General features: G+C 35.9%; 1 protein-coding gene and 1 long non-coding RNA gene across 2 annotated transcripts in view; one reads left to right on the top strand and one right to left on the bottom strand.

Annotated features, from left to right (window-relative positions):
• ADGRV1 (adhesion G protein-coupled receptor V1) overlaps window positions 1–19,018 on the top strand; it is a 544,806-nt gene that overhangs the window by 270,190 nt on the left and 255,598 nt on the right.
• Window positions 1,557–18,483, bottom strand: LOC117064924. Its single transcript, XR_004429748.1, has 3 exons — window positions 18,271–18,483; window positions 12,468–12,471; window positions 1,557–1,568 (listed from the first exon to the last, which is right to left on the bottom strand). It is a non-coding gene; the product is annotated as an uncharacterized LOC117064924 (long non-coding RNA).

Genomic DNA, 19,018 nt, shown 5'->3' with positions numbered 1-19,018 from the left:
CCAGTTCACCCACCTGTTAAATGAAGCATATTTCCTGTGAGGTAGGCATATTTATGAAGATAGCAGAGTAAAAACACATGAAAGACTTAAACAGTACCTGTCATGTAAGAAACACTATGCAAGTGTTCCATTTATTAACATGACCCTTTTACATGCCTCCTCACATATAAATGTGACACATTTTCATGTGTAAATGCATAGAAGGGTAATTTCTGGGCCACAGCATAAGGATATATTCAGTTTTGCCCCCAAATTGTGAAATGTTCTCTAAAGACATTGTAACAACTTATATTTCTACCAGTGCCATGTAAATTACTGTTTATCCTCATCTTCTCCAATGCTTCGTGTCATTAGATTTTTTACTATTTTTTAGTCTGTTGATTTTAATTAGCATTTCCTGATAAAGAGTAAAGTTGAAAATCTTTTTAAATTGGCCTTTCTTGTAGTTTTCAATTAACATACTTTGTACAAAACAAAATGTATGATAGTGTATATGAGCATATGAAATTAAAAGGAAATTCACTTTTTACCTCTAGGAAGAAGGAGCAGGAATGGAATGGGAGAGTGGGTTTATATGCATCTGTAACATTTTTTTTTTCTTTAAGCAAAAAAGTTTGAAAAAATATGGAAAATTTTTATTGTTTTAATTTGAATGATGAGTAGCTGTTTATATTTTATATTATGTTGTTCTTTTCATAATATTTTCAGTTTTTCATAGTTTTTTGAAAATACATAAATTTAGGTTTATTACCAAGCCAGCATTTAGCCTTCCTTTTGATTAGACATACTTTTGTATTTCTCATTTTTTTTTTTTTTTTGGATTGGAGTTAGCAATAGATGTGTGTATGGGGTTAATGATATTATAGGGGTGTTAGACAACACAAACTGAAAGGTAATATCGAAATAGCCTTTTATAAAATATCACCCTCCTATAGATGACTGATAAGTGATAGCTATATTCTAAATATAATTAAGAAAATTAGTATGTGCAGGGAAGTAAATTACTTATGGTAAAACTTTAATTATAAAAGTATAAATGGGAAAATGAAAATAACATCTAATTTACAAGAAAAAACATGGAAAGTATATTTGGAGCTTAATAGGAGCAAAAAGGAGAGATTTTTTCAGGTACTGATAATCATCACATCAATTATGGTGTAATGATAAAACAATAAAATATCGTATGGAATATCATATTTAAAATGTTTTACTACAAAATTAATTAGATCAATAAAATTTTACTTGGCTATAGCATAAAAGTACCTTTCTTTTCACTTTTAGAAGAATTTCTGTTTTAGATAATATCATTAAAGTAGGTTAAATGTTATTGACACTGAAGGGGAGCAAATATCATAAACCCACCTGCTATCATGACTTATCCATGTAAATATGTAATATTTAATTTGGGGAAGCAGTAATATATTTGTAATTATTAATATAGTTAATATGGAAACTTTGATTCTAACCTGGACAAATTATATATGGTATAACATCATCTAGGTAATTTTTCTTTAGTCTCTATTGAAAAATTATGAGTTCAGAGTAGAGAATGCACCTCAAGTTTTATCCTTTAGAATGTAAAGACTAAAGGATGGATTCTTTTGAAAAAATTGACTAGAACTGTTGATTCTAGTTTCAAGGGGAAGTGTCATAGAATCTTTCATAGAACTAAGAAATCATTAGTGTAGATTTATCCACTTCTTTTGCTTTGAAGTACCTCTCTCAATGTTGCAAAATTTCATATGAATGTGAGGTCACTTTCGTATTTCTTAACATATTTCGTATAATAAACTTTTATTATTTTGAGAAACTTTCCAATTTGTTCTGTTCTAGTACTTTCTGATTCAAATTGTCCAAAACAGTGTTATAATAATTTATGAGACTGTTTCAGTGATATAAAGATAGAGTAATATGTGATAAAATATGGTTTTCTTAACTTCCCAGATCCCAGAGAACAGTCTTATGTCATTCAGGCCTGGCAATTTGAAAATCATAACCATTTGAAAATTAGGTCAGTTGTGGATCCATTAATCAAATACATTTTAAAAAATTTCAGCGAAGTAAATTGGAAAAACAAAGATACTCATTTAAAGTGTACAATTTGATAAGTTTTTACATATATATATATATATATATATATATACACACACACACACACATATAATCATTAAAAATCATCAGCACAATCAAGGTAATAAGCATACCCCAAAAGTTTTCTCTTACCCTTTTTAATCCTTCACCCCCACTCTTCTATCTCCAGTTAACCAGTGATCTGTTTTCTGTTATAAAATATGAGTTTATATATTCTTGAATTACGTATTTTTGTTAATGAAGCATATTCATTATACTGCAAAAGCAAATTCCAACCCAGTTTGTAATAGAGTGGTATACTAATTCTAAATGATTTTTCTATATTCATTCATGTCCTTGGGAAGTGTCCAAAACACAGCTTATTTCTATCCATGATCTTTAATCAAAACTTACCCAATTGACTTTGGCTCAGCCAAGATGGAGTAACAGGGGTAGATGAGTTGCAAGTGGATTCGTCTATTAGTTATCTATTGCTGTATAACAAATTATACTAAAACTTGGCAGCTTAAACAACAATCATTTATTATGACACAAAATTTCTGAGGGTTGGGAATCTAGGAGTAGCTTAGCTAGGTAGTTTTGGCCTCTGCTGTTTCATAAGGTTGCTGTCACTATCAGCAAGGGATGAAGTTAAATGCTTGACTGAGGGTAGGTAGTCTGTTTCCAAGATGACTGACTAGTGTGATGATTGACTAAAAGCTCCAGTTCCCTGCTTTAGGAAGGCTTCAGATTCTCACCTTTTGGGCGTTTTATAAGACTGTTAATGATAGTATCAGCTTCCCCCAAATTGAGTACTCTGAGAGAGAGAATGAGCATGACCAAGGTAAAAGCCACATTTTATTTGGCAATCTACTATTAGAAGTCAAATGCCATCTCTTCTCCCGTATTTTACTGGTCACACACAACTACCCTAGTCTACTGTGGGAGGGGACTTACGCAAGAGTATACCAGGAGGTGGGGATCACTGAGGCCATTGTGAAGGCTGGCTGCCGTGATATGTTTGGCTATATAAAGTCAAACTATTTGACAAGTTTTAAGACTCTTGTGTAATCAGCCCATAAAATCTATTTTAGCAGTATCCATTTGCTTATAATTTATGAACTGACTACACAATAATTTTATAGTTTTATCGAATAATAATTTTTTAAAGAGCATATGTATTTAATAATTTCCTGCCATCAACCTTGTTGCATTTCTTTAAATGTACTCTATATTTCAATAGCTTTGTTCAACTTGGTAGGTATCGTTCCTCTGCACTTTCTTTTTAGTATATATTTAAGTACTTACGAGACTTTTGGAACAAAAGAGAAGCAACTTTATAGGTTAAACCTTCAGTGTGTTGTAAAAGAATCTGAATCTTATTTACTCGTCAGGATTACTCATAAGGACTAATAATAAACATTAAATTAAAGATTAGCTAATTCAATATTTATTTTTCCCATGCCCTGCACTGACAAAAAGTTGTTCATTTTGGAGATTATAAATATGTTGTTCACACTGTTCAATGTATTTGCAATATTTTAGGTGTAAATATATTTTAAAAATTAATGTTGCTTTAAAAACTGGTATTGGGAAACATAAAGAGGATATCATTAAATCCCACAGACATTCAGCATACTTTTAGAAGATCATCTTTAGCTTGTGGCTAAACCTTAATAAAGACTCAAAATATTAATGGATGTTCTCACATATTAACGGTAAGAGAATAGGTGACTCAAAATAAGCCCCCAAATGCAAACAGTAAAAACTAAATTGAACACAGCATCAAAAAATCTGTCAGTAAAATCATTGTGCCCCACCCTATAGCACATGCTGTTCCCAAGGCAGAGCAGCAAGCTCCAAAGCTTAAGTTTTGGCAGAGATTTTCATAATTCTCAAACCTTTTTCCAACTCCAAGATCTGTGTTCATTTTCATTATTATTTTTAGTCTCATATCCCACTGCCTCATTCTCTGCTGTTACTTATCATTTTATGACATTAGGATTACCTGCAGAATTGGATATAATTTTAACTGCACCCAAAACCAGAGCAGCATGTAAAATGAGTAGGTGAAATGGCTTGCCTTTGCTTAGTGAGTTGTGGGGATGGCTGGCTGTGGGGTGGGAGGGACTGTATTTGTCTGCTAGCTGACAAAACTGAGCAGATTAATAAATTTTGACTATTCTGCTCCCATGACAACACTTTGTTTAGCTGATATTTCAGTACCTTGTTAAGAGCACAGCAGTCACTGACTGCAAGGCAGCAAAGTGACTTCCCAGACTCCAGTGAGTTCCCTGAGTTTGACAGACACAGATTCATTCAAGCATGGACACAAGAAATGGCAGAGTGCAAGACACTGGATATCTGTTTCTAAAAATGAGTATGGAACCTGGTTCATTCTTTACCTTCAACTTCTTCAAGGTAATTTTTGATTAAATGAGGAATGTCAGTATTAAGAAGCAATGTCTTATTTCCTAAGTCAGTCCTTAAGTCAAAGTGCTCTAATTAGATCAATTTTAGCCATTCATTACATTAATCAGTATTTATTAAGGTTTTCTTTTCTTTCTTTTTTTTTTTTAGACAGGGTCCTGCTCTGTTACCTAGGCCAGAGTGCAGTGGCATGATCACTGCTCATTGCAGCCTTGACCTTCTGAGCTCAAGTAATGCTCGCACCTCAGCCTCCTGAGCAGCTGTGACCACAAGCGTGCACTACCATGTCTGGCTAATTTTTTTATTTTTTATTTTTGTAGAGATGAAGTCTTGCTGTGATGCCCAGGTTGGTCTTCTGGGTTCAAGCAATCCTCATGCCTTACTGAATTTCTAATATGGGCCAGGTAACCATGTTCACAGTGGTAAACAAAAAAGGACACCGTCTCTGCTCTCTGAAAGTAAATACCGTGGCATTTGAGACAGAATGAAGGGGTACATAAACACACTTTAGCTAGTGGTAAGTGTAACAGTGAAAATCAGAGAATAATTGAAGGGATGTGGGGTCAGAAAAGGCATCACTGTGGGGCTGACATGTGAATTGAAAAGAAAGAAAAATATCTAAGACAATAACAATCTTGGCAGAGAAAACAACAGGTGCAAAGGCCCAGAGGCCAGAAAAAGCTTGGCATGCTTGAGCAACAAAGCAGACATTGTAGCTGGAATTTAGGGAACAAGATGGGGAGTCTTAGAAAATGGTGTCAGGAGGTGGATAAGGTCTTCATATAGCACATCTTTAAAACTTCACCTTTCTTTTCTCTTTTTCTCAGTTAAGTAAATACATAGAATATCTCGCCTTTTCAGCAAATTTCGAGATAGGGAACTGAGGAGAATGCCATTATTTTGGCTACTTCAGAGTTGAAATAGCTTCTAATTTGCTGCTGTCCTCCAGTTTAGGAGATACAGTGTAACAGGGAACATAACAGCCAAAATCTGAGACATCTGTAAGCAAGCAGTCAGGAGTAGCTTGACTATACATCCAAGAGTATAGTCTTGGTAACTTTGCTTTAATTGTGAACTGCTTCTGTTAATTTTTTACTAACAGGTGAACTGAAAGTTGTTTATTTATAAATTTGTATCATTTATTAGAATGAGATACGCTCTATTCTGTTTAGGAGTGCCAATGAGTGTGCAGATAAGTGCTTGAATTCCATTTTCAGAGGTCATTGACTATCAAAATGATCAAGCTAACTGGATTTCACTGTAGTTGAAAATGTAAATTGTTGGATTGTGTCATTATTATTTTTTAACTATGATAAATATGATAAGTTAGTTGTTTTTTTTTTTTTTTTTTTTTGAGACGGAGTCTCGCTCTGTCGCCCAGGCTGGAGTGCAGTGGCGGGATCTCAGCTCACTGCAAGCTCCGCCTCCCGGGTTCACGCCATTCTCCTGCCTCAGCCTCCCGAGTAGCTGGGACTACAGGCGCCCGCCACCACGCCCGGCTAGTTTTTTGTATTTTTTTAGTAGAGACGGGGTTTCACTCTGTTAGCCAGGATGGTCTCGATCTCCTGACCTCGTGATCCGCCCGTCTCGGCCTCCCAAAGTGCTGGGATTACAGGCTTGAGCCACCACGCCCGGCCAATAAGTTAGTTTAAATGCAATAGATCTGGAGTTTCTTCCTTAGAAATTTCAGTCTAAGGAAATTTATCTGTTTATGATTATTGGTCTTACAAATTTATTCTGAAATAATCAGATTTTAAAATAAATAAATCTGATATTACGGTGACCTGTTTTTGTTTTTGGTTTTGTTTTTGTTTTTTTTTTGAGACGGAGTCTTGCTCTGTCGCTGGGGCTATATTGCAGTGGCATGATTGCAGCTTACTGCAGCCTCAACCTCCCGGCTTGAGAGACTCCTCCCACCTCAACCTCCCAAGTAGGTGGGACTACAGGCATTTTCCACCATGCCCAGCTAATTTATTTTTGTATTATCTGTAGAGATGGGGTTTTGCCATGTTGCCCAGGCTGGTCTCAAAATCCTGGGCTCAAGTCATTGACCCCCTCAGCCTCCCAAAGTGCTGGAACTATAGGTGTGAGCCACTGCACCTAGCTGATTTGTTATGTGTTATGTAAGCATTGAAGTTATTTCTTGAGAAATAAGTAGATAACAGTTTGCACTGTAATAGGTAATGTATTAGGCAAGTTAATACCCATTCATCTGGTTTGGCCCTTGACAGCTAGGCTTTATTATATGGTTTAAATATATTTGCAGTAGAAGTGAAACTACTATAAAAAATAAATATCTCATGTAAATGAAAAAGTAAATACTATGATCTCTCATGAAAAAGACTATAAAAATGTCGCCTTATCATGAACTCCTTGTGCCTGTACCAGCACAAGACAGCATTAAATGGGCAAGAAGGGGCTCATCAGGCTGGATGACATTCCCCTTATGGCAGGTTCTTGGTGGTGGGCTGACCCACATGGAGTGTAGACCATGAAGTCCCACAAAGCACTGACCTCTATGGACAGGTTAGGAAATTGGAATCCTTGCTTTAGGGAGTGATTCTTTCACGTGTATTTGCTTCAAAATAGCTATTTCTTACTGACTCCTTATTGTTTGTTGCTTGCACGCATTTTAAAGAGGAAAATGTCTCACCTTAGAGAAACAGAATTGAATATAAAATATCACTGAGATAGCACAAAGTTTAGCACATTGAATATATACTTACATATAAATATAAATATTATGTAAAGTTTTAATTTTATAGATTAATTTAGTTCAAATAAAAATAAACTGTGACAGAAAGACAGGATAATGATTCATAGTTAATATTTAAATGATTCAACATTGAATTCAAGAGGTCTAGATTTTATACCCTTACCTGCCACTTGTTAATTTTGTGCTTGTTTCACCAGCTATAAAATTTGAATAATACAGTGTTAATTATTTAGAAGAGCAAACTGTGGATGTAGATATATGTGTGTAATACACCTATATTATAGAATTACATTTATTATATAAGGGGTCCTTGAAGTACTGCAAGCATTAGCACAGTGCTTGGCAAAACATCAGCACTCAACACATACGAATATCATTAACAATCATATTTTCTGCTTTTTGTGCCCCCAAAGAGTAGTTGGATATTTTGCATTCTACCGTTGTATTATCATTTGGGACTAAATCAACTCTAAAATAAGTTTTTACATCTATTTGTAAACCTAGATCTTCCTTTTTTGAGGGCTATCATTTTGCCTAGGAGGCCTTCTTTGGCTTGGGTTAGCTATAATTAAGAGGGCAAGAAAATGTTTCCCTTCTGCCATGCCTTTAGAGTATGTGTGGGTGTGAACAATGTGCTCATGTAACCTAACAGCATAGGAGAGGGAATTGCAGATTCGGTGAACTTGCCTTGCCAAACCCCATAACAGTAGCAGATGGATGAGGTTTAGAGGGTGCTGTGCCCTGTCTCCAGACCCTGCTAACTTTAGCCTGGCTTTTCCAGATTTCAGAGTCTTTGCCTTTATCCAGTTCCCTCCAGGCCCAGGATGATCTTAAAAGTAAGATAGAGGTTTTCTAATGAACAAGATTGCTTGATGTGTCCCCTAAGAAGCACTCCTCTTCTGTGTAGGCATGTGTAGTATTACTTTGAAAAGTTTTTGTTTCATTCCCATGGCACATTTATACATATTAATCCCTGAAGGCACTATAAAGTGTGATATGAATTGCAAGTTCATTTGCTTTTGTCGTGTTTGACTATTTGGTGCTGAAGATCTTTTGCAAACAAAGAGAAAATAATGGATAACACTTTGTGTTCAGAACCAGAACATGAGTCTCCAATGACTTTAATTTTTATGCTTGGGCCAAAAAATAGAGGATCCTGGCAATTTCAATCACCATTGTTTGGTCTTCAGTGCTCATACCATTTCCTTAGGTGGTTATCATATTTTAGTTTAGCTCCTACGTTTTAAATCGGTAGTAGAGATTCATTTTTAATGCTTGATAAGCAGCCAAGTTTCAGGCTTAATTCACTTAGTCAGTCTTGAGTCATTGCTCTATCCTCACTTTCATAGCAAGTATCATCATTGGGACTTATACCGCAATGTTTTTCTTCTGAATAAACAGTTTCACAGCTTAATATAGGTTAGTATTTTCAACATGCTTGATTTTCAAGCACACTTGAATAAGTTTACATGCTAGAAACTGGCTGGGTACATGGACTCACACCTGAATCCCAGCAATTTGGGAGGCCAAGGAGGGAGGATCACTTGATGCCAGGAGTTTGAGACCAAGCCTACAAAACATAGTGAGACCCTGCCTCTACAAAAGATTTAAAAAATTGAGCAGGTGTGGTGGTGCACACCTGTAGTCCCATCTACTCAGGAGGCTGAAGCTGGAGGATCTTGTGTGCCCGGGGGCTCGAGTCTGCAGTGAGCCATGATCACACCACTACACCCCAGCCTGCACAATAGAGTGAGACCCTGTCTCTAAAAAAATAAAATAAAATGAATGCTAGAAACTGGTTGAAAGTAACTGAACAGGAGGAACTGAGGATGTGGCACTCATTCTTGGAAATCAGTTGTGGTTAAAGATTAAAACAGACTCTGCTGCTATCTTTCTTATGTAAACATAAAGTCCAAGGGCCACACATGACATATAAAAAAAATCACTTAGCTTCTGTAAAACTTTTTAAAAATCCTTTCTTTAAATGTTTTCATGATTATATATTGTTTGCAAAGTAAATGATACAGGTTAACTTCCTGGATGCTTACTTTTAGCAGAAATATATCAGATAGCAAACTTGCTGACAGATGAATCACAGCTTTGCCCACCTGTAATGAGGGTACACTGCTTGATCCCAGGATGGTCCCAGACTTTCAGGATGGTATTTCTGGCCTCCAGTCCACTTCGGGAACTGATCATTCTGAATACCTCTCTGAGTTTATGTTCTCCACTTCATCTGGCCCATGATAGATAAACATCCCCTGACTGACCAAAAGTAACAAAGCTGAAAAAACTTGGCCAAATCTGGAAACTTGTTAGCCTGCCTCTTCCTGTACCAGAACCACATTCCAGGTTGCTTCCCAGGGTCTGACTTCAGGCCACTGTTCTTTTCTGGCCTTGACCTCAGTACCTGTCTTATACATGACTTTATGCTTTTCTCCTTCTGCCTCATCCCACCCTTGTTCTTTGTATCCTACCTCTAGTTTTTATCCTTCAGACACTTTTTATTTTTTTTCCCTTGTTTGAATGTATTTTTAGGTTTTCTCTAGGCCTTGCTTAACAACCTGTCATACTTTCCAGAGTCTCATGCTCCATTCCTTCCACTCTTTCCACCTCAATCTATTCTACCTCACCTGAAGACTCTGATAACAAGATCAAGGTCTTCCACCTGAGCCTGATGGGGTTTTGGCCAGCTGACATTCCTCCATCACCTAATGGCCTTAGCTGCCTTGTGTCCTGTCCACCTGAGATGACACTCCTTGCATCCAGTTCTTTGAGAGAAAGAATTCTTATCATAGATTTGACTTAACTGCTCCTTCAGGTTTCCTTTCTCTGACTCATTTAGTCTTCAATACTTTTTCTCAGCAAATTTTATGTTGGATATACAAAATAACAAAACAGAACATACTTATTTCATTTGCAATTTTGGTAAACTTTTATTATGACACCCTATTTTAGCTGTCACTCCCATTATCTTGTTTAATCTGTTAACATGCAATAAAGGCAGTAATAAATAGAAGAGAATAAATTTTATGAGCAGAAAGTAATATTTGAGAATTTTCTGTCCATCCTCCATTTAGATAGAGATTTAATAGTTCTCTTAAAGGCATTGTTTGTATGCCCAAATTCTGCTTATAGACCATCGCTATTCTTTTTTTTAAAAAAAATCCAGATCTGTGCTTCTGGTGTGTAACCATGAATATAGGTTTGTATATCAAAACAGATAAACAAATATGTGCCTTGTGCTTTATGAGCAAAATCACCCTTGAAAATCCTTTACATTTTGCTCGATACCTCACAGAGTTTGTTCTGTTTTGCTTTTTTATTTGCTTAGGTTTTTAAAATTTAAATAAATTGCTGCAATTTAAAAATCAGAAAGTTTCAACAAAAATACAGATTGCAAGTGCCAAAAATATGTTAAGATCTCTCAACAATGCTACCTGCATTTCTTTGCCACAGCTATGTGCTTGTGCTAAGGAGCCAGCTGCCTCTTGACATGGGAATGTGCTTGCTGCTTTGACACAATTCATCACTCACATTAGTTGCCTGGGCTTTCTAGGCATGGAGTTTGTGCTTCTTGTCTTAAAGGAGAAGCATAGTTGGAACCAAAGAGGTAAAGGCATAGACTTCCACCCAGCAATGCTTTTCTTTTAAAAGAACATAAAATAAGCCCCCTACCCTAAAATACAAAGAATAAAATAGCAGTCTTTCATAGTACCACCACCCAGAATAAATCGGTATTAATATTTTGGCATATTTGTTTTATGATTTTTTTCCCCTGACTAATCCCATTTTTGTCCTGTAGAATTTTATTTCTATATGCAGGGGTGAATTTCTTCTCAAGAAGTCTCCCTCATTCTTAAAAATTTGCTACCTTCTTCCTCAAGAGATATAATAATCTCGGTTTTGTAAAGTCCAGTAGTTTTGTGCCTAAGGCATTAGACTTTCCCCAGATCACAGACTCTCATGGTTCCTAGTCAGGCCATTACGCCCAAGTCAAAAACATGGTTATCAGTTAATTTCATACTAATTTAAATAGGATAAAGACACAGCTCTAAATTCTTTAGTAGTTTAGTTTGTAAGTATTCATAAATGTGGAGCATTTCAAGCCAGATTCATCTTAGTCCTAACCTTACTTGGTCAGAGAGTTGTCAGACCAACTTCAAGCCAGTGGAAGTGAGATGTAAGTATAATCAAGTAAGCATCTGTACCAAAGTTGAGAAATTCAGCTGCCCTTCCTTTGTGGTACCATATCCACAGTCCCGAGTCACCTCTATTGCCCCTAAACCTTTGTACCCAAGAGCCCTCCCCTTAGGAATGAATGTGAATCCGTTTGACTTTTGCTCCAACTACTTACATAATTATCAACCTCTGATTTGTAATTGCTGTGCATGTTAGCAATTCTCTCTCAGGTGTTTAGGATGCAAATAATTTTTTAAAAATTAGTACTTGGTCTTCTTTGCTTGCTCCCAAAGGAGAATTTAATACATAGTATGACTGTGACATATGTATATATTAAAGTATAAAATATTTTTTCAGTAAGATGTAATATAGAACTCAACACTCTGGTATATAGTTGGTGTTCAACTCATGTCAATTTCTTCCTTTTTAAAAACATGTACTATTCTAGCAATATCATGGATTAAATGGGATTCTAATAGCTTCAGTTTTTGTTTTAGTCTAAGTGTTCTAAGTGTGATAAGTCATTATAAAGTTTTGGTTCCTGGGTAGAGGGTAGACTGTAGTGTGAATAATGGCCTCTAGGGATAGTAGAAGCAGAGAGAACAGTTCAGAAGGCTTTGCAGAAGTCCAGGTGAAAGGTGCTGCTGATTTGAACTAGGAGATTAGTAGTGGGGGAGAAGAGGTTTCAAGGTTGCACTGTATTTTGAAGGAAAAGAAAGGAGTCGAGGAAGAGCCCTGGGTTGAATCGTTCAAGCTTTGTTTTCTTTCCCTCAAGACACCAATTATCCACATTATTTCTACCTTTAAGAAATCACCTTTGTACCATTTTCCATTATTCAGTGGCTTCTCATTCCTCCTTTTCTGTCACCACCTACCTGTGGAAGGTTACAGATTATACCTGTTTTGTGAACTTCCTAACAGGTTTTGAAATCCCTGTTCTTTCATCAAACTCTCCTGATTAACCAAAGACCAGACTATTTCCACATAGTTTATTCAGTTGGAAGGAAGGGTTTCCATAGCTATTCTGTTCTCAACCCAGTTACATATGTTGCCCCTTGCTGTGGTGCACTTACCTTTTATTTGGACAATACCTGTTTCCATTTGTATATTTGCTCTGCAAGTCTTAATTCAGTGTTTCAATATACGTGCATTGATATAAGTGCCCATCTTTGATTGTTAGCACATAGAGGGCAATCGCTGCCTTACTTGTGCAATTAGGTTCTAAATAAATCATTTTTAAGTGATTATAACATTTTGATTCCAATGTACTGGCTGTATTTGATAAGAACTTTAATCACATTTTCACCAGTAATTAGGCTCTTTTCCGCTCACATTTAAAGTAATGGAATGGTATCTTTAGAACATCTGGATTTTTTAGAAGGCAGCCTCTGCTTTCAGTTTTCAAGTGTTGGCTTCTTTACCATGTTGAGTTCACAAGTTCTCCATTTATGACAGCATCATGCCTTTGCCATTCTGCCACATGCATCATGTAATTCTTGTTACTGGAAAGCCACTTTTGTGTTTGAAACTATTAGGAAAGGGATGGAAAAATCCCTTATTTTAAGAAAAATTGACATCTTATGGTAGTAATCTAAAATTTTCATTGACTTGGCTTCCATAATATGTTTTTATGAACCATGTGTAGCAAAAGGAATTAATTTCCTTTGAGTATCACCACACGGACTTTTAGGAACCAAGAATGATTTATTTGCTTTGTGTCTAAGATTAACCAACTTAAGAATGGAAAAATCCTATTAGATCATAAGAGACTGTTCCCTTCCCCACTGCAGGATTATGTGCTACAGTGTATTTCCTAATCTTTGTTCTTTTTAATAACATTCTTCCTGTATTCATTTGAAAGTCATTACTCCAAAATATTTCCATGAAATTATAATATCATGCATGATTTTAGATGGAGATAAATTTTTGATGTTTGTTTTATAATATCCACCAAAGTTTATTTTTAAAAATATTGAGTAATATTTATCTCTTTAAAATGGGGCAGTTATACTAGGCCCCTACAAGTTGAAATAATAGCAATATTTTCTTTTACTTTACTAACTTTATTATTTTTGGATTAGTGATATTTTGCTTGGAACATACTATGGACTGCAGATTATTTCTCAGATATGCTTTAGAAAGAAATTAGAATGGGCCTCAAGCCAACAGGCAAGCAGATCAGGGTTTGTTTTCTTTTAATTTTTTTTTATTTTTAAATTTTGTGGGTACCTAGTAGGTGTATGTATTTATACAGTCATGAGATGTTTTCAGACAGGCATGCAATGTGTCATAATCACATCATGGAAAATGGGGTATTCATCCCCTCAAGGATTTATCCTTCATGTTACAAACAATCCAGTTATATTCTTTAAGTTATTTTAAAGTATACAGTTAAATTATTATCGACTATAGTCACCCTGTTTTGCTGTCAAATACTAGGTCTTATTCATTCTAAATTTGTACTCATTAACCATCCTTTCCTTTCCGTCCAACCCCCAACTACCCTTCCCAGCCTCTGGTAAACATCCTTCTACTCTCTATGTCTGTGAGTTCAATTGTTTTGATTTTCAGATCCCACAAGTGAGGGAGAACATGTGATCTTTGTCTTTCTGTGCCAGGCTTATTTCACTTAACACAGTGATCTCCAGTTCTATCCTTTTGTTGCAAATGATAGGATCTTTTTCTTTTTATAGCTGAATACTACTCCATTGTGTATATGTACCACATTTTCTTTATCCATTCATCTGTTGATGTACACTTAGGTTAATTCTGAATCTTGGCTATTGTGAGCAGTGCTGCAACAAACATGCGAGTGCAGATATCTCTTCAGTATCCTGATTTCCTTTCTTTGGCGTATATACCCAGCAGCGGGATTGCTGGAACACTTAGTAGCTCTATTTTTAGTTTTTTGAGGAACCTCCAAACTATTCTCTGTAGTGGTTGTACTAATTTACATTCCCAGCAACAATGTCTGAGGGTTTCCTTTTCTCCACATCCTCACCAGCATTTGTTATTTTGGATATAAGCCAGTTTAACTGGGGTGACCTGATGTATCACTGTAGTTTTGATTTGCATTTCTCTGGTGATCAGTAATATTGAGCACCTTTTCATATGCCTGTTCACCATTCGTTTATCTTCTTCAAGATATGTCTATTCAATTTTTTTGCCAATATTTTAATAGGATTATTAGATTTTTTTTCTAGAGAGTTCTGTGAGCTCCTTATATATTCTGGTTATTAATCCCTTATCAGATGGGTAATTTTCTTCCATTCTGTAGGACCTCTCTTCACTTTGTTTCCTTTACAGAAGCTTTTAAATTTGATGTGATCCTATTTGTCTATTTTTGCTTTGGTTGAATGTGCTTGTAGGGTATTACCCTAGAAATTTTTGCTTAGACCAATGTCCTGGAGAGTTTCCCCAATGTTATCTTGTCGGAGCTTCATAGTTTGAGGTCTTAGGTTTAAGTCTTTACTCCATTTTGATTTGATTTTTATGTGGTAGGAGATAGGAGTCTAGTTTCATTCCTCTGCATGTGGATATCCAGTTTTCCCAGTACCATTTATTAAAGAGACTGCATTTTTTCTCGGTGTATGTTCTTGGCCCCTTTATTGAAAACAAGTTCACTGTAAGTGTGTGGATTTGTTTCTGGGGTCTCTATTCTGTTCCATTGGTCTGTGTGTCTCAGTTTATGCTGTATCATACTGTTTTGATTACTACTGTGTAGTATAATTTCAAATCAGGTAATGTAATTCCCCCAGTGTTGTTCTTTTTGCTTAAGACAGCTTTGACTAATCTGGGTCTTTTCTGGCTCCATATTGATTTTGGATTTTTTTCTATTTCTTTTTTTTTTTTTTTATACTTTAAGTTCTAGAGTACATGTGCATAATGTGCAGGTTTGTTACATATGTATACTTGTGCCATGTTGGTGTGCTGCACCCATCAACTCGTCAGCACCCATCAATTCGTCATTTATATCAGGTATAACTCCCAATGCAATCCCTCCCCCCTACCCTCCCCATGATAGGCCCCGATGTGTGATGTTCCCCTTCCCGAGTCCAAGTGATGTCATTGTTCAGTTCCCACCTATGAGTGAGAACATGCGGTGTTTGGTTTTCTGTTCTTGTGATAGTTTGCTAAGAATGATGGTTTCCAGCTGCATCCATGTCCCTACAAAGGACGCAAACTCATCCTTTTTTATGGCTGCATAATATTCCATGGTGTATATGTGCCACATTTTCTTAATCCAGTCTGTCACTGATGGACATTGGGTTGATTCCAAGTCTTTGCTATTGTGAATAGTGCCGCAATAAACATACGTGTGCATGTGTCTTTATAGCAGCATGATTTATAATCCTTTGGGTATATACCCAGTAGTGGGATGGCTGGGTCATATGGTACATCTAGTTCTAGATCCTTGAGGAATCGCCATACTGTTTTCCATAATGGTTGAACTAGTTTACAGTCCCACCAACAGTGTAAAAGTGTTCCTATTTCTCCACATCCTCTCCAGCACCTGTTGTTTCCTGACTTTTTAATGATTGCCATTCTAACTGGTGTGAGATGGTATCTCATTGTGGTTTTGATTTGCATTTCTCTGATGGCGAATGATGATGAGCATTTTTTCATGTGTCTGTTGGCTGTATGAATGTCTTCTTTTGAGAAATGTCTGTTCATATCCTTTGCCCACTTTTGATGGGGTTGTTTGTTTTTTTCTTGTAAATGTGTTTGAGTTCTTTGTAGATTCTGGATATTAGCCCTTTGTCAGATGAGTAGATTGCAAAAATTTTCTCCCATTCTATAGGTTGCCTGTTCACTCTGATGGTAGTTTCTTTTGCTGTGCAGAAGCTCTTTACTTTAATTAGATCCCATTTGTCAATTTTGGCTTTTGTTGCCGTTGCTTTTGGTATTTTAGACATGAAGTCCATGCCCATGCCTATGTCCTGAATGGTACTACCTAGGTTTTCTTCTAGGGTTTTTATGGTATTAGGTCTAACATTTAAGTCTCTAATCCATCTTGAATTAATTTTCATATAAGGAGTAAGGAAAGGATCCAGTTTCAGCTTTCTATTTATGGCTAGCCATTTTCCCAGCACCATTTATTAAATAGGGAATCCTTTCCCCATTTCTTGTTTTTGTCAGGTTTGTCAAAGATCAGATGGCTGTAGATGTGTGGTATTATTTCTGAGGACTCTGTTCTGTTCCATTGGTCTATAGCTCTGTTTTGGTACCAGTACCATGCTGTTTGGTTACTGTAGCCTTGTAGTATAGTTTGAAGTCAGGTAGCATGATGCCTCCAGCTTTGTTCTTTTGACTTAGGATTGTCTTGGCAATGCGGGCTCTTTTTGGTTCCATATGAACTTTAAAGCAGTTTTTTCCAGTTCTGTGAAGAAACTCATTGGTAGCTTGATGGGGATGGCATTGAATCTGTAAATAACCTTGGGCAGTATGGCCATTTTCACGATATTGATTCTTCCTATCCATGAGCATGGTATGTTCTTCCATTTGTTTGTGTCCTCTTTTATTTCACTGAGCAGTGGTTTGTAGTTCTCCTTGAAGAGGTCCTTTACATCCCTTGTAAGTTGGATTCCTAGGTATTTTATTCTCTTTGAAGCAATTGTGAATGGAAGTTCACTCATGATTTGGCTCTCTGTGAAGAATGTCATTGGTATTTTGGTAGAGATTGCATTGAATTTTTAGATTGTTTTGGGTAGTATGGACATTTTAGCAATATTGATTCTTCCAATCCATGAACATGGAATAGCTCTCATTTTTGGTGCCACCTTCCATTTTTTCATTAGTGTTTTATAGTTTTTATTATAAAGTTCTTTCACTTCTTTGGTTACCTTAATTCCTAGGTATTTAATTTTATTCGTGGCTAATGTAAATGGGATGACTTTTTGTATTTCTTTTTCAAACTTGTAGCTGTTGGCATAAATAAATGCTATGGATTTTTGTATGATGGTTTTGTACCCTTCAGTTTTACTGAATTTGTTTATCAGTTCTAAGATTTTATTGTGCAGTCTTTAGGATTTTCCAAATATAAGATCACATAATCTGTAAACAAGGATAATTTGACATCTTTTTTTCCAATTTGGATGCCCTTTATATCTTTCTCTTGTCTCATTGCTCTAGCTAGGACTTGGAGTACTATGTTGAATAACAGTAGTGAAAGTGGGCATTTTTGTTGTGTTCCAGATCTCAGAGGAAAGGCTTTTGGTTTTTCTCCATTCAGTATGATGCTACCTGTGGGTCTGCCATATATGGCTTTATTGTGTTGAGGTGTGTTCCTTCTATATCCAGTTTTTTGAGGATTTTTATTATGAAAGAACGTTGATTTTTATCAAATGATTTTTCACCATTAATTAAAATGATCATTTGGTTTTATTCCTCCATTCTTCTCTTGATATGATGTATCACATTGATTGATTTACCTATGTTGAACCATTTTTGCATCCCCAAGATAAATCCCACGTGATCATGATGAATAATGTTTTTAATGTATTGTTGAATTCAGTTTGCTAGTATCTTATTGAGGGTTTTTTCATTAATATTCATTGGAGATATTGGCACATATATATATAGGCATATATATATTTATTTATTTATTTTAATGTGTTTTTGTCTGGTTTTGGTATCAGGGTAATATTGACCTGGTAGAATGAGTTTGGAAGTATTCCCTCTTCCTCGGTTTTTTTTTTTTTTTTTTTTTTTTTTTTTTTCCAGAATGATGTGGGTAGGACTGGTATTAGTTCTTCTTTAAATGTTTGGTAGAATTCAGTGAAGCCATCAGGTTCTGGGCTGTTTTTTACTAGGAGAAATTTTATTACAGCTTTCATCTCATTACTTGTTATTGGTCAGTTCAGGTTTTGGACTTCTTGGTTCAATCTTGGTAAGTTGTATGTGTCTAGGAATTTGTCCATTTCTTCTAGATTTTCCAATTTATTGGCATGTAGTTTCTCATAGTAGCCTCTAAAGATCCTTTGAATTTTAGTGGTATCAGTTATCAGTTGTAATGTCTCCATTTTCAACTATGGTTTTATTTATTTGGATCTTCTCTCTTTTTTCTTAGTCTGGTTGACGGTCTGTCAATTATGTTTAACTTTTCAAAATACCAACTCTTTGTTTCACTGATCTTTTGTATTATTTTCTTCATTTCAATTTTATTTATTGCTGCTGTTTTCTTTATTATTTCTTCTACTAATTTTGGATTTGGTTTGCTCTGCTTTTCTAGTAATTTGCTACTTAAAAATTGGCAGTGGCTCTTCAGCACCTCGAAAACGAAGTCTAAACTCCCTAACGTAGCGTATGCCCTAGTACCAGGCCACATTTTAGTCCTACCTTCCATCCTTTCCTTTCTCACACCTTCTTCCTACCCGACCCCCGTATGTTAATTGTCTTACATCTTTTTCCTTGTGGATTCGGCAATCCAAATTTTGCCCTTCTGCCAACTGTGATTTTTCCCATCTTTACCTGGTGAATTTCTATTCGTCCTTCATACCCAATGTCAAAGGGCTGGGCATTTGAGAACTTTCTGGATTTGATTAGGTAGACCTGAAATATTTTATATTCTCTGGGGTTTTCTAAGGCGGAGATGAAGCTTTCTTCATCTCTGTGTTCCTC

This window comes from Trachypithecus francoisi, unplaced genomic scaffold (genome assembly GCF_009764315.1).
Source record: "Trachypithecus francoisi isolate TF-2019V2 unplaced genomic scaffold, Tfra_2.0 Lachesis_group2, whole genome shotgun sequence".
Lineage (NCBI taxonomy): Eukaryota > Metazoa > Chordata > Mammalia > Primates > Cercopithecidae > Trachypithecus > Trachypithecus francoisi.
This window is presented reverse-complemented; position numbering and strand designations above follow the sequence as displayed.